Source organism: Lycorma delicatula, chromosome 4 (genome assembly GCF_047948215.1).
Source record: "Lycorma delicatula isolate Av1 chromosome 4, ASM4794821v1, whole genome shotgun sequence".
NCBI lineage: Eukaryota > Metazoa > Arthropoda > Insecta > Hemiptera > Fulgoridae > Lycorma > Lycorma delicatula.
Window position 1 is genome coordinate 50,166,632 of NC_134458.1, and position 13,090 is coordinate 50,179,721.

The 13,090-nt window shown below is 28.1% G+C and overlaps 1 protein-coding gene across 3 annotated transcripts in view; it reads left to right on the forward strand.

Moving 5' to 3' along the window:
- The first annotated feature begins 472 nt into the window (after window positions 1-472).
- Window positions 473-13,090, forward strand: part of LOC142323376 (ankyrin repeat and SOCS box protein 16-like) — a 44,654-nt gene continuing 32,036 nt past the window's right edge. Inside the window, exon 1 of one of the 3 annotated variants that reach the window (XM_075362927.1) lies at window positions 473-611. The gene's annotated coding sequence lies outside the window, so the exon portion shown is untranslated. Of the gene's footprint in view, window positions 612-1,839; window positions 2,019-2,261; window positions 2,281-13,090 lie in introns of those variants that run through there. The other 2 variants (XM_075362926.1, XM_075362928.1) reach the window with 2 other exon arrangements.

Here is a 13,090-nt window from a genome sequence, read left to right on the forward strand (position 1 = left end):
ATACTATAGTATATTGTGTACTATAAAAAATGGACAAAGAATAAAAGCTTTATTATAACAATTCAGAGTAGGAAAAATAATCGGCTTGGACAAGCCATGGTAAGAGAAGTAACTGATTTAGACACTACTAGAAAGTGCAAAGAAAAGAAGTTGAATAATAGCAAAAATTCTAGACAATCTAACTGGAAATGGATCGAACTATCAATAATTCAAAATTTTAGCTTGAAATGGAAGAAAATGGAATTGTCATGGTGCAAAGGACCTATCTAAGAGCAGATGACTAAAAAATGTCATTGTCAATAAAACTAAATAAAACTCCAATAAATTAAAGATTGTTGAAATTTTTCTTCATCATCAGTATTAAAAATACTTAATTTTTTAATAAAATTTGTTGTTATTCATCTATTGTTAACATTTTTATATATAAATTTTGAAAAAAAAAGTTAAATTTTACTTAATAAACAAAATAATAATTGTACATTATAAAGATCACAAATCAAGAATGAGTAAATTTGTTATTCCACAAGTATCAAAATTAATTGCTCTTGCATTTTCTTGCGGTTGGAAGGATCGAAGGAAATCCCTATGAAATCTGGATAACAGAATAAAAGGTAAGTAAATAAAAAAAATATGTGTTATAATTCAAATTTATGTATGAAAACAGTAATTATATTAATTAATTAGTGATGCAGATATGAGAAGATTATAAGATAAATTAAAGTACAGGACGCAAAACAGCTCAAAAAGTATTTATAATTTAAATGTATTCACTTGGGTGTAAATATATTTTAGTACTGGTAAAACGAGATGTAGAAATGCACTTTTGTATAGTTTGTACTATTTAAAAACTCATCGTCAGAGAATGTTTTTTAAAATAATAAATTCTGTATTTAAATTTGGTTTTGAATAAATTTTCCGAAGATCTTTGGATACTGTTTATTAAATAAAATTTAAATATATAATCGTTTATGACTTTAATGTAACAGTTTATGTGATTTACATATATATAAACATAAATAAAAAACGTCCAAGAAAGCACAAGGCATTTATTAGTAGGCCGGAGTTTTATGTTAGGAAAAAATCATTCTTTTTCCTGACACGTTAGAAACATATTATTACAGATCGATATTATTTAACAATTTTTTTATTATGTTTCGACAACGGTAACACATTGGTAAGATAAAAGTGCACGAAAAGTCAAATTTTTTTAACTTAAGGTCCGTCAACAGATTCATATTTACCAACACTAAACAATGAATCTGACAATCCATCTTTGTGTCCTAAAAATTATAACTAGTTGACCAGCAAGATATAATACTTTATTTAGATATATACACAGACATAATAAATATTTAAGTAATGATGATATATTTTATTTATTACATTCAACATATTTTTCTATTGTATTGTTCTATAAAAAAAAAGTTAATAGTATAATACATATTTTTTTAAATAATACTTTTCAATGATTTTTAAACATTCTTTTGGTGATGGTGACACGTAAGTTTTAGTTTATAATAAAAGCGTTCTAGAAAAAAAGAGTTAACAAACAACGAATAGGATTTAAATTTAGTGAATTGCATTGTGTCGTACTAAGAATAAAGCTTTCTTCTTTTGTTGTTATTATTCTTTAAACAACGTAATAAAAATTACACGAGGAACTGTTTTGACGCTTCCATGTCCCTGACGGAAACTGCGCATTACAAAATTAATCCGATCTCATATACGATAGTTTTCATCGGGAACTGTGGCGGTAGTGAACGTTCAGAATCACGGTTAAAAATAAAACGTATTTGTCGTTTTGCCAAAAAAGTGCGGTGGTGCTTTGTTTTCAAATTCGCTTTGTGAGTGTTGTCGTTTCGGGGCTCGAATCTTACTGAACTCAAAGAAAGGTCGCGCATTTGAAAGACTACAGTACACGGAACAGGAGATTTCTGTTAGTTAGTGATTGTCGTTAGGACTGAAACCACAAATCGAGTAGCATCAGACGCGTTATTCAGTCAGCTGACTGCAATCAGGTGATGACTTCATAAAATAATACTCATATGCTATATTTATTTATCCGTTTTTAAGATTATATTTGTGCGTTTGTTTATTTATTGTTTGTTTTTAATAAAACTTTTGCATTTTGTGTTTTAAAAATTCTATGTTTTTTTTTTGTTATAATTATTTCGCAGTAAAATTCGTTAATGATACTGTAAACTATTACCTGCTCAAGACAATTTTCATTTAAGGATTTAATCAACTCATTAAGACATAAAACCTGTATATTTTATTCAGGTAAATAACATACATACATACTGAAAATTCAAACGTCGATAAATTTTCAAATAAATAAATTTACTAGTAAGTTCAGTTCGAGATTAGCTCTACGTTGAGTGAAAATTTATGTGTATGTAAAACGGATTAATTTTCAAATAACTTATACATCGATCGTATATTTGTGTTAAGAAGGTGTTTATAAATAGTGTAATTGTGTAAACAATAACATAACTTAATACAGTGTATATTAATTATTAGAAATATGTAGTTTCGTAGTCTGTCAGCACTTAAAATACGATTGCAAGTATTTACAAAACGTATAACCAACATGTATACTAATTCAATTCCAATTTATTTTTTTTATTCGGTGTGATAATTATATAATTTACTGTTATAATAAAAATGTTTATACTATACATAATTTATTCACATACCGAAAATTAGCAAAATCTTTATCTATGAGTACTAACTGTCAGTTGCTACGCGATGTTCAAACAGCACTGGAGAGGTGTTCTAGGTCAACAATAATTATGTTAAGATTAGTGGCCAGTTCCTTCCTCTTCAGTAAAACAGTTTACTAGTTAAAAGGCAATTTCTTTGACTTAATAACATAATTTGTCTATTATAATAATAACAAATATTTTTAATAATAAATAATAATAATAATTATTTAATAATAATAATTTTCTCCACAAACAATTTTGTGGAGAAAAATTGTTCTAAAAGTCCCTTCTATTAATTTTTTTTTAATTACATCAATTTACTTTGTAATGATACTACTTTATTTCTTAGTGTTATTTTTCTTAAATTATGAAAAAGATAAAAACAAGGCCTTTTATAAGTCCTAAAATTATTTTTAAGCAGGACACATTGGCCTATACTTGTTTTTATTTTATTTTATGAAAAATCAATATACAGTTAAGAAAAAAATAGCAATTTTTACTAAATAGTAACACAGGCGAGTTTATTTATTTTTCTGTTTCTTGTTTATTAGGGTTATTTCACGTTAGTGGGTGGTACTTCTACTGTTTGTTTTTTCATCTTATTGTTAATTTTATCCAGATTTAATATAAATATTCATACTTAGTTTGTAAGTAATGCCTTATATCACCTACAGAAAAAAATATACATACTGTTTAATATCTATATAAACATTAATTCTGAACAGCAATTGCGCAACATTGTGGTAGGGATCTAGGTATAGGTTCCAACTAAACGTTTATTGTTATTATTGCTATTATCATAAATCATTATCCATATCTATATAATCTATAATCATAATCTATAACTGCCACTAAATAAATAATGACCCGCCGGATAGGCGAAAAACGCAGCAGCAAGGGACATTTGTCCAGGGTCTGCGAACAAGGAGGTACAAATTCTCCCGCTATCCTTGCGTTCCGTTCAGTTTCGACCAATGAAATAAACGTGATAAACTGAATTAAGCCTATAACAATATCGTTTACAAATTGATTTTGTATGTCCAAGCATTATTAACCCGAGATTGTGGGTACAAATGTTTTCAGAGCCAACCTTATTTTACTAAAAACTTTTCTGGCTAGTTTAAAATTTTATTTTAACTTTTCATTTAAATTTAAAAATTCTTTTACAACAAAACTTAAATTCTTTTCCCTCCTAGTTATCTTACTGTTTGTGTTTGGTTGCTTTATAACGTTATATTAATTTATATATTTTTAATAGTTTTACTCTGATACTTAGATCTGTAACTGCTACAAGAAAATCTAATTTCTATATAAAAATATTCATATAATATCTTTGCCGATAATTTTAAAGGTTAATACCTCGCTTTATAATTACGATAAAAAATAAACATACGATTATTATATCCTATCATTTCTCAGTGATGGTTCTGTTAATTTTAAGTTTATAATTTTATTTCATTACTCTCATTTTCAAAAAAAAATCAAATAATATTACCATTTATTGACTATTTTTTAGCCTAATAAATATTTATGCCCTTGGGAAATAAGAAAAGAAAATCTAAAACTATGCCTAATTAAAACACAATAACTGATCTTTTCTAATTTTTCTCAAACAATCTCCTGTTTTCGAATCACTAGTTTTTCAGCCTTATCGATCATTATTTACATAATATCTATTTCAGTTAGAAACAGTTGTTTTCTAAATTTGAAAAAAACACATGTAAGTTTTCATAAAATGAGTAAAAAAAATGTATGTAGTGATTAAAAGTAATTATTTTTCTATCGGGGATAAATTTATATTTTTAAATAAAATGACATTAAAAATTTCGAATTAGTGTGGACGATTTAGAGTAATTTGCAGAGAAAATTATTTTTGGACTGGTTGTCTTCTTTCTGTATTGTTTATTTCTATTTTAGTGCACGATGTAGTGTATGTTATTACGCGGTTAAGTATATTTTTCTTCTACGCAGCATTTATTGTAGTAATTACTTTAAAATAAGTTTTCACTGAACACTACCTTTTACCCATTGTATCTTCATTAAAATACCTCATAATTATCTTTAAAATTACTATACAAATGTTATTTAGTTTATAATAATAATAATAACAATTTTTAACTTGTAGCTAGTACTAGGAAAACAGTCGTTAACTGAAAAACTGTTGATCTAGAACCCCAAAATTAACTGATATACTTAGAAATGTATCTTATTCTGTTAGCGTCCATGTTTCACATCCGTACAAAAAATTCCAAACACAACACTTCCTTAAATCTAACTCTATATTACTAAACCATTTCTTATTATTAAATGTTTTGTTATCCGTTTTCTATTCCTATATTAGAACTATTTATAAATTATAAATTATATAAATAGTATACAAACGTTTCTGTCACAAGTTATCTGAACGTAAAACCCAGAACGGTAAACTGTCGGTTTAACCGGTCAAGTAACTAATCAAACTGCACTACAGAAGGCCACAAGGATGATGGCCTTATCTGATATCCACAACCTAAAATTATCATTATAAATGTTTCTTTTTTTGTTCACAGTAACATGATCAGATTACCTGTAATTCGGATGATCGATATGTGAATAATTAATATTTTATTGTATTAAGATATGCATAATTTTTTTTAAAGAAATACTTATATTAAAAGAAAAGTAAGAATGAAACATAATAATGTTACAGAAGTATTTTGAAGATTAACTTTGTTGATGAACTCGAAATGAAGAAATTTTGAAATGAATTAGCGAAAGAGATTTGTGAAAAAGATCTTGTAAAAAGATGGATTAGATTAGAGCATCATACAGAATTATTAATAACCCGTAATATAGATTGTGTTTAGGATAAAAATTGTAAGGGGAAAAATGTAGAATATATAAACAACTAATTTAGAAAATTAGTACGAATTAAATATCTTGGATATAACAGATTAGTGTAGAATAGAAAGGATCGGGTAATACACCAAAAAACCAGTAAAATGATTGATCACGATAACAAAATATATATTATATTATACTAACTGATAACACTAGATAAAATTACGTGAATTATTTAAACCGTCGGGTCAATTTTTTTATAAATTAATTCAATGTAATTAAATTTATAGAAAATTATTATTCTTTTTTATACCTATTAATGGATAATAATTTAATTATCCTAATAAGGATTACATTGTGATCAATTCACAAGCATTGGTTTCCCTTGGCTAATTATCAACCAAAAAGACGCAACAGTAACTCTGCCAAATAAGTTAAAAGTTCTTTCAGCATTTTTGTTAATGTTTCCCAATTCAAATTAAATTTAATATCATCCGAATTTTTTTTGTTAATTTTTTAATACATTTAATTAAACATATACATTATAAACAAAAATTTACTATAAACAAAGGCATAATATTACCTTTTGAAAGGCGTTATAAATTATTTGACTTATTTATAGTAAGGGTTATAAAAAACACCACACTGCAAGCGTTATAAACATTTGACTTATTTATAGTAAGGGTTATAAAAGAAACCACACTGCAAGCGTTATAACCCTTACTATAAATAAGTCAAATGTTTATAACGCTTGCAGTGTGTTTTTTTTTATAACCCTTACTATAAATAAGTCAAATGTTTATAACGCTTGCAGTGTGGTTTTTGTATGCCTAAGAGTCAAATTTTAGTAGCCTACGACGAAACCTGCAAACAACGTTTTTTCTTTTGCGCAATGAATAAACAAACAAATACATTGAGTAAATTAGTATATAAATTTTAATTTTAATTATTTATACGCCATTATTATTTTTTACGAAATCTGTTTTTATTTTGTAAATAATTATTGTCTTAATTGTTAAAAAAATTGTTTAAAGATATTTTATTTTATTTATAATTTTTGTATCAATCAAAATTATTTATTTACTTTTAATTTAACTTTTTCGTGACCCTTAAGACTTATCGTCAATTGTACCCTGATATATCTCGATACGTATACATCCGGTACCATTCACTTTTATTATCACTTGATTCAAGAAGTTGACACGAAACTGTGTTTTTTTACTTATGGACACACCCTTCCACCATAAAAAAAACCGTGATACTAATCTTCAATATTTCCGTTGCTGGAAAGATTTATAAAGAACTGAGAAAGTTAAGTATCTGTAAATAAACAAAAACTATACTGCTATCTGGGTATTTTTACCCCCGTAATTCTAGTTCCGGAAATCCGGAAAATAACGACTTATCTATTACGTTAAAGTCCTATTAAATATTATGTACGGTCGAGTTTTAAGATATATGAAATGATGGTCTATTAGATTTTCATATAGTATACATAAAGATTTAGCCTGTTAACTTTGCGTCTCTTAAGTGCCTTTAAAAATTTTATATACGATTTATTTAAGATTTTTTAACATAACTCCGAAAAATAGCTTATTTTTAGAGCTCTGATTCCAAAAGCCTTGATTTTGGCTGATCATAACCAAAATCATAAAATTTAAAACAAAATAATCAAATATTAATGAAAGTGTTATTTCTTATAATTTTTTAAGAAACACTGACTCTACCTAGGCTCAAATCATTAGGAATTATATTATTACATTTTTTATAAAGGTATGATACCTCGGCAACGCTAATTAGTAGAGATTTCGAACACATTATATTCTATTGGTTACGAAATCGGTGTAATTATCTAAATATTAAAGTAAAGTATCATTACTTATTATTTTTATACGCTGGTTATGGATTTCGTGGGTTATCGTCAACTATAATAAAACCTTCAATATCACCAGAGCTCTGAAAGGAAGGTTTTTGTATTAAAAAAATCCTTTCAAATAAATACAAATTTTTAAAAGCGATAAACAAACTTAAAAGTATCGTCTTTTATGCAAAATCTTTTACGCAAACGTTATAAAAATCAGTCTATAATATTTATGTTTAAATACAACTACGTCATTTAAAATTAATTTACTGAATTATTTGCTACATTTTGTGTAATAAAAATTGCCAATTTTATCGATTGTATTGTACCTACCGGGTTTGGAAGACAATTACTGAATCATTACTAAAGAATAAATCATTACCGATAAGTGATTAGTAGCAAGATCAAAGCTGTGAAATAGCAACATGTGATCAGGTCGAGTCTTCTCAGGTTAGGTTAGGATTGATCTGGCAACCGAATTACACTGAACAGTTATGTTTACATCAACTTTAACCTCTAGTGGCATCTGTTGTAAACCATTGAGTGATTATTTTTTTTTTTAAAGTATACCTGATAAGTGGATAAACGTTTCTTTTCATGTTTTTACCTAATAGTTCTCGCTTTTATTGAAGTTAACGTTTTCCTTTTTTTTGGTTTTTAACATAAGAATTATGTTAAAAATCTTAGTGTCTTTTGCGAAATTTTCATATTTCGTATTTAAGAGTTATATCTGTTTTTTTTTTTTTTTTTTTACTTTTAAGGCCGCAAAGGACCACTTTAGTCAGAATAATTCAAGTCTTTTTTGGCGATCTTTTGGCCTTTAAGTTCTTAGCTTTTACTTTCTCCCAATATTTAGTCATTCTTAATGATCTTGGTTTACGATCCTCTTCTGAATAAACCCTTTTTGTATATTAAAAGTTCTTACTTTAAAGTTGGTATTCGGATCTTTAATAACAAATTTTTATTTTTCGGATTTATTAAGTAAATCTTCGTAAGTCAAATTTAATTCTTGCATGTCTTCTTTAATTTCTTTGATCCATAATGGCGGATTTTTTAAAGACCAAAATCGATCATTAATTCTCTTAGTAATCCTATCCTGCGGTAATCTTAACAAGTGTGCACACAAAGAAATTCACTTCTTTTTCATAGTATTAAGGATATATCTGTGTTATTATAGAAAATAACTTTTTTTTTTTACTTAAACGGGTGGTTAAGTCCCAATAAAAATTGACATGTTAATTTCGAGTTGTTAATTTCGAGTTTTTATTCGAGTTGTATTCTGCATTACATATAACAAAACGCAGTTTGTCGTACGGTTGACAAGGATTTGTATTGGAGTAGCGAAGAGGGTTAACATTTTCCTACTCGCACAAGAAATTTTATAATTATATATAATCTTTACAATATTAAAATTATGGATAAGACAGCTCTACTCCGCGTGATCTTTTTCTGTGATAGTCGTGTGGCGTTCGAAATGAATATGAATATTAATTGTACTATTCATATAGAGTTTAACGTTTCTGTGTTCTGTGTACCGATTAACGAGCGTGTTTTTCATTGTTATTTATATAAGTTACGGTTTGGTTATTTAAAAATTGTATTTACTGTGTGTTTCAATAATTAGAAAAAAAACAAATAGTAGATTGGCAAGTCCAACCACTGCTGGATTGATATGATCCCAAATTAAACAATTTTGCAACACGTTAAATATCGTTTTATTTTTCAACACTTTTGGTAAGTTATTAGCGTGTCGTTGAAAAAAAAATCCTTATCGAAAGAAATAGGTCAAATATTAAATTTTCAACAACAAAAACAACATGTAATTTTTACATTAATTATTTATACAAGTAGATGAACGATACACTAAATGGGTTAATCGTATAGTTTTGAGTATTACACAAACTACGACGTAAAATTAAAGTTTACTGTAATAAATGTTAAAATCTTACAGCTAACAATTAATATAAAGATAATAAGTATGTTTTTTTTTTGTTTTTTGTTTTTTTTTGCGAAGATTCTGGTTAGTGTTTCTATAAAATATTTTTGGCAAAGAATTTAAAAGAAAAATTTATACAACTTAGTAGTACATTACTTTTTCGGGTTTTCCCACCACCCATGTGCTTGCTTACGTTCTATTGCGGGGTCAGCGACATGGCAAATTGCCGCAGGCTCTGGTCCAGGAAGAAGAGACAGATGCTACTGACGAACCGACTTTTTTCTCCTTCCAAAATACTACTCCATGGAAAGATATTTATAGTTTATACCTCGATTTAATTGTTCATTTACATATATACATGTATATATTTAAAAGAGAACATTCGATTTTTTTTCTTTTCTATTTTAAAAGAAGACATTTAAAGTTGATTGTTGAGCTTTATTGAAATAGTTAACTAATGTACACATACTCTTGCAAACAAAATTTGTGTATTATTAGGTAGGTGTATTTACATACAATACATACAGGACATTATTATAATTTATTTGAGAAAAAGATATTTCAGTTGTATTTTTATTAAATTCTCTTAAACAGAAAAATGTTTATTGCAAAATATTAAATAATATTAAATAATGCAACTTTCGAATGGCCGAACAAATTTTTAATAAATATTCGAGGTAATTGTTTCCAAAATCGATCGAATGAAGTAAAATTTTATTGGATAAAATCGGCCAACTCGGATTTTCATGTCTGGTGTGGTTATAATTACTGAGCCGGACTTGATTATAACTTTTATAATGCTCAAAAGTGTTTTTACCGAACGGTCAGGAACTTCTACGATGATTATCTGTTTGTTTACTTACACAACCCGCCAAAAATTGCGAAGGACTCCGTCCCATCTGTTTACGCAACTCGTAAACAGATTTTATTTACTTCGATGACGAGCTGTTGCATCTGCCGGCGTTTTACTAAAAACGAATGAACATCCAACCGGGTAACCGCAAATTCATTTCTTACATTAAGCTGGAAGTCATAAAAAATCGATATATATATATAAGTTCCTCATATCTACAATAAATATCACATATTACAGTCGCTATCAGAAACGGACCGCTTTCAACCTAGTTATCAACTCGTAATGTGTTAGTGTAATGGCATCCTTTAAAACGTGGTTGTTGCTCGCTTGCAAGTATATGGCAATAATTCTTCTTTCACCAAAAACTTCTCTATCGATTCTTCGGTATTCCCACAGCCTAATACAGAACAAGCAACATAAAACCGAACCCATAACGTAACCGCTGCAGAATCGGTGGGTTATCTTGGAATGATATTTTATGAATTATAAATATAAAACGTAATTTAAATATTGCATTTATTTACCTTATTGTTACAAAAGATGTTCGAAATTACCACTCTGGGCATCGATGAACTTTTGTGCACGACTGTTCATAATGAGAATAGTCTGACGCAAAACGTTGTTATCAATTACGTTGATTTCTCGTAGAATGTTCACCTTCACTTTACGTTCTGCAAATTAACATAGCCGGGTTTATAAGACCATACCTCGTCTGACATGAAATATGAGATCGGGTCTATTTGTCCAACAATGTTTTCGAAAAGCCAGTTGTAATAATCAAGTCGTTTCGGTTTGTCTGTCGCCTTCAGTTGTTGCACATTTGTAACGCAATATGGTTTCAATTTTAATTCACGAAGAATTTTACAACATGGTATTTAAGACCAGATTTTTGGGATAACTTGCGTAGTGATTTTTTCGGACTGGCAGTAATTCTTTTAATATCGGCCGTGGCCTGTGGAGTCCTAACGGAAGGTTGCCTATTTCGTTTTGCATTTGAAACCGAACCTGTTGTACGCCATTTTTTAACTAAATCGTGTATGCTACTCTTCGCTGGGATAAAGGCATTCGGAAATTTTCAACGAATACTTAACGTGATTCTTCAAACGATCCAGAACGAATATAAGCCTCAACTATAGCTATCCTCTCTTGGATTTTTGCCTCTTTTTTTTCCTCTCTTGGACTCTTGTGAACACAAACACAACTTCACTCGCAATAATGTAGTGCAACAAAACGAATACTGCCCTGACACGTGACCACCTGACAAACGGCAGCAACAATCAGTAGTAACATATACCTCCACTAGTCGCGCTAGTTGTGTGAGAGTCTTTCATAGATACTGTTAGACAGCGGTTTCATTATGGGTTCGATTTAATGTTGCTCACTCTGTATTATGTATTAATAAGTTTATATTAATGAAATAGCAATTATTTACAGAAAAAACCGATCTAAAGGAAGGAAAATTTATACAAGAAATACTATCTATACAAGAGAACAAAATGTATATAAATTGTTAAATAAGTGAATTTTAATTAAAATTACCGGTAGAATTGATACGTTTATTAATATTAATGTAAGAGGGGAAAATAGGTGGAATGCCGGTTAAAATTTTGCCCATATCTTATGCGAGACGGTATCGAAAATAAGATTTTTGACATCAGGGAAACATTTCTCTGGTGGTAACCAACGTAAGTAAAGAAATGCCAGTCAAAGAAGATTTTTAGCTCCTTAATCATCATTTTAAATTAAAGATTGTTCGTGTAAAATAAAATTAATTAAAATTTCTTCAATTGTTATCCATTATTTTAGAATAAAGATAATTTAAAAATTATTTCCTACTGGATTTGATGATCCAGCTTACCAGTCACGTTTTTGAGAAGCCGGTCCTAATGTTACCCGACCGACTACTAATTTTATTCGATCAGGAACTAAAATAAAATAAATAATAGATTCCATTAATTTACAAGAACGTGGAAACGAAACGCCTATACACTACAAGAATTTAACTTACCGGCTTGTAATACGTCGTGTAATATAAAGAGGCTATTTGAGTTTATTTTAGTCTAGCAAGCGGGAAATTTCTTTTAAGTATGAAAATTATATGTATAGGCTATTACTGAATCTTGGCAATAGACACTGCAGTTTATTTTGCAATACTATTTCACCATAAAATATCCATTTCCCAATTTGCTAATATTTCTTCAGCGAGACGGGAGTAAATTTAATGTGCAATTTTTCTTAATTTGAACTATTTAATCTTTGGAACTTATAAAATTGTTGGTAGTTATTTATCCTTTATATTAAGAGTCTTAAAAAATATATAGCTCTAAAGAAAATCAGACTTATCCTTTCCATTAATGTATCACCCCTGTCCGGAAGGTATTTTATAAAATTTAATTGCCAGTCAAATTTTATATAAAACGGATCTTTTTTTACTTATCAATGTCGTTATTTATATCAACAGTATATTATAACAATTTTTTTAATCGGTACTGTGAAAAATTAATTTTAAATCAAGTTTATAAGATTAATTATAAATCAAATTTTTCAAGAAAAAAAGTTAATTTTATGTAGCAGCTGTAATTCAAGAAACGAAATTAAGATTTGTACTTAATTATTTTTTACATATAATTTTTTTTCCTCCTTCAAAATATATAAATGAAAAAGTTTTTTGCACTTTTTTGTAGCTCCGGTATAAAAGTAATCGAAGAAAATTTTGGATGTCAACAAGTTGAGAACTCACATCGAGACGAGTAGATTATCTAGAAGTTCCAACTATTTCTTTAAAAACAAAATTACGTTTTTTATTCCTTAAATCTTAAAGAAAATTATTTTCAGTGATGACAAAATTAGGAAAATTCTGATCGCTGTATCGACTTAACCACCGCCAACTTTAGTTCTTTGCCAATATATCT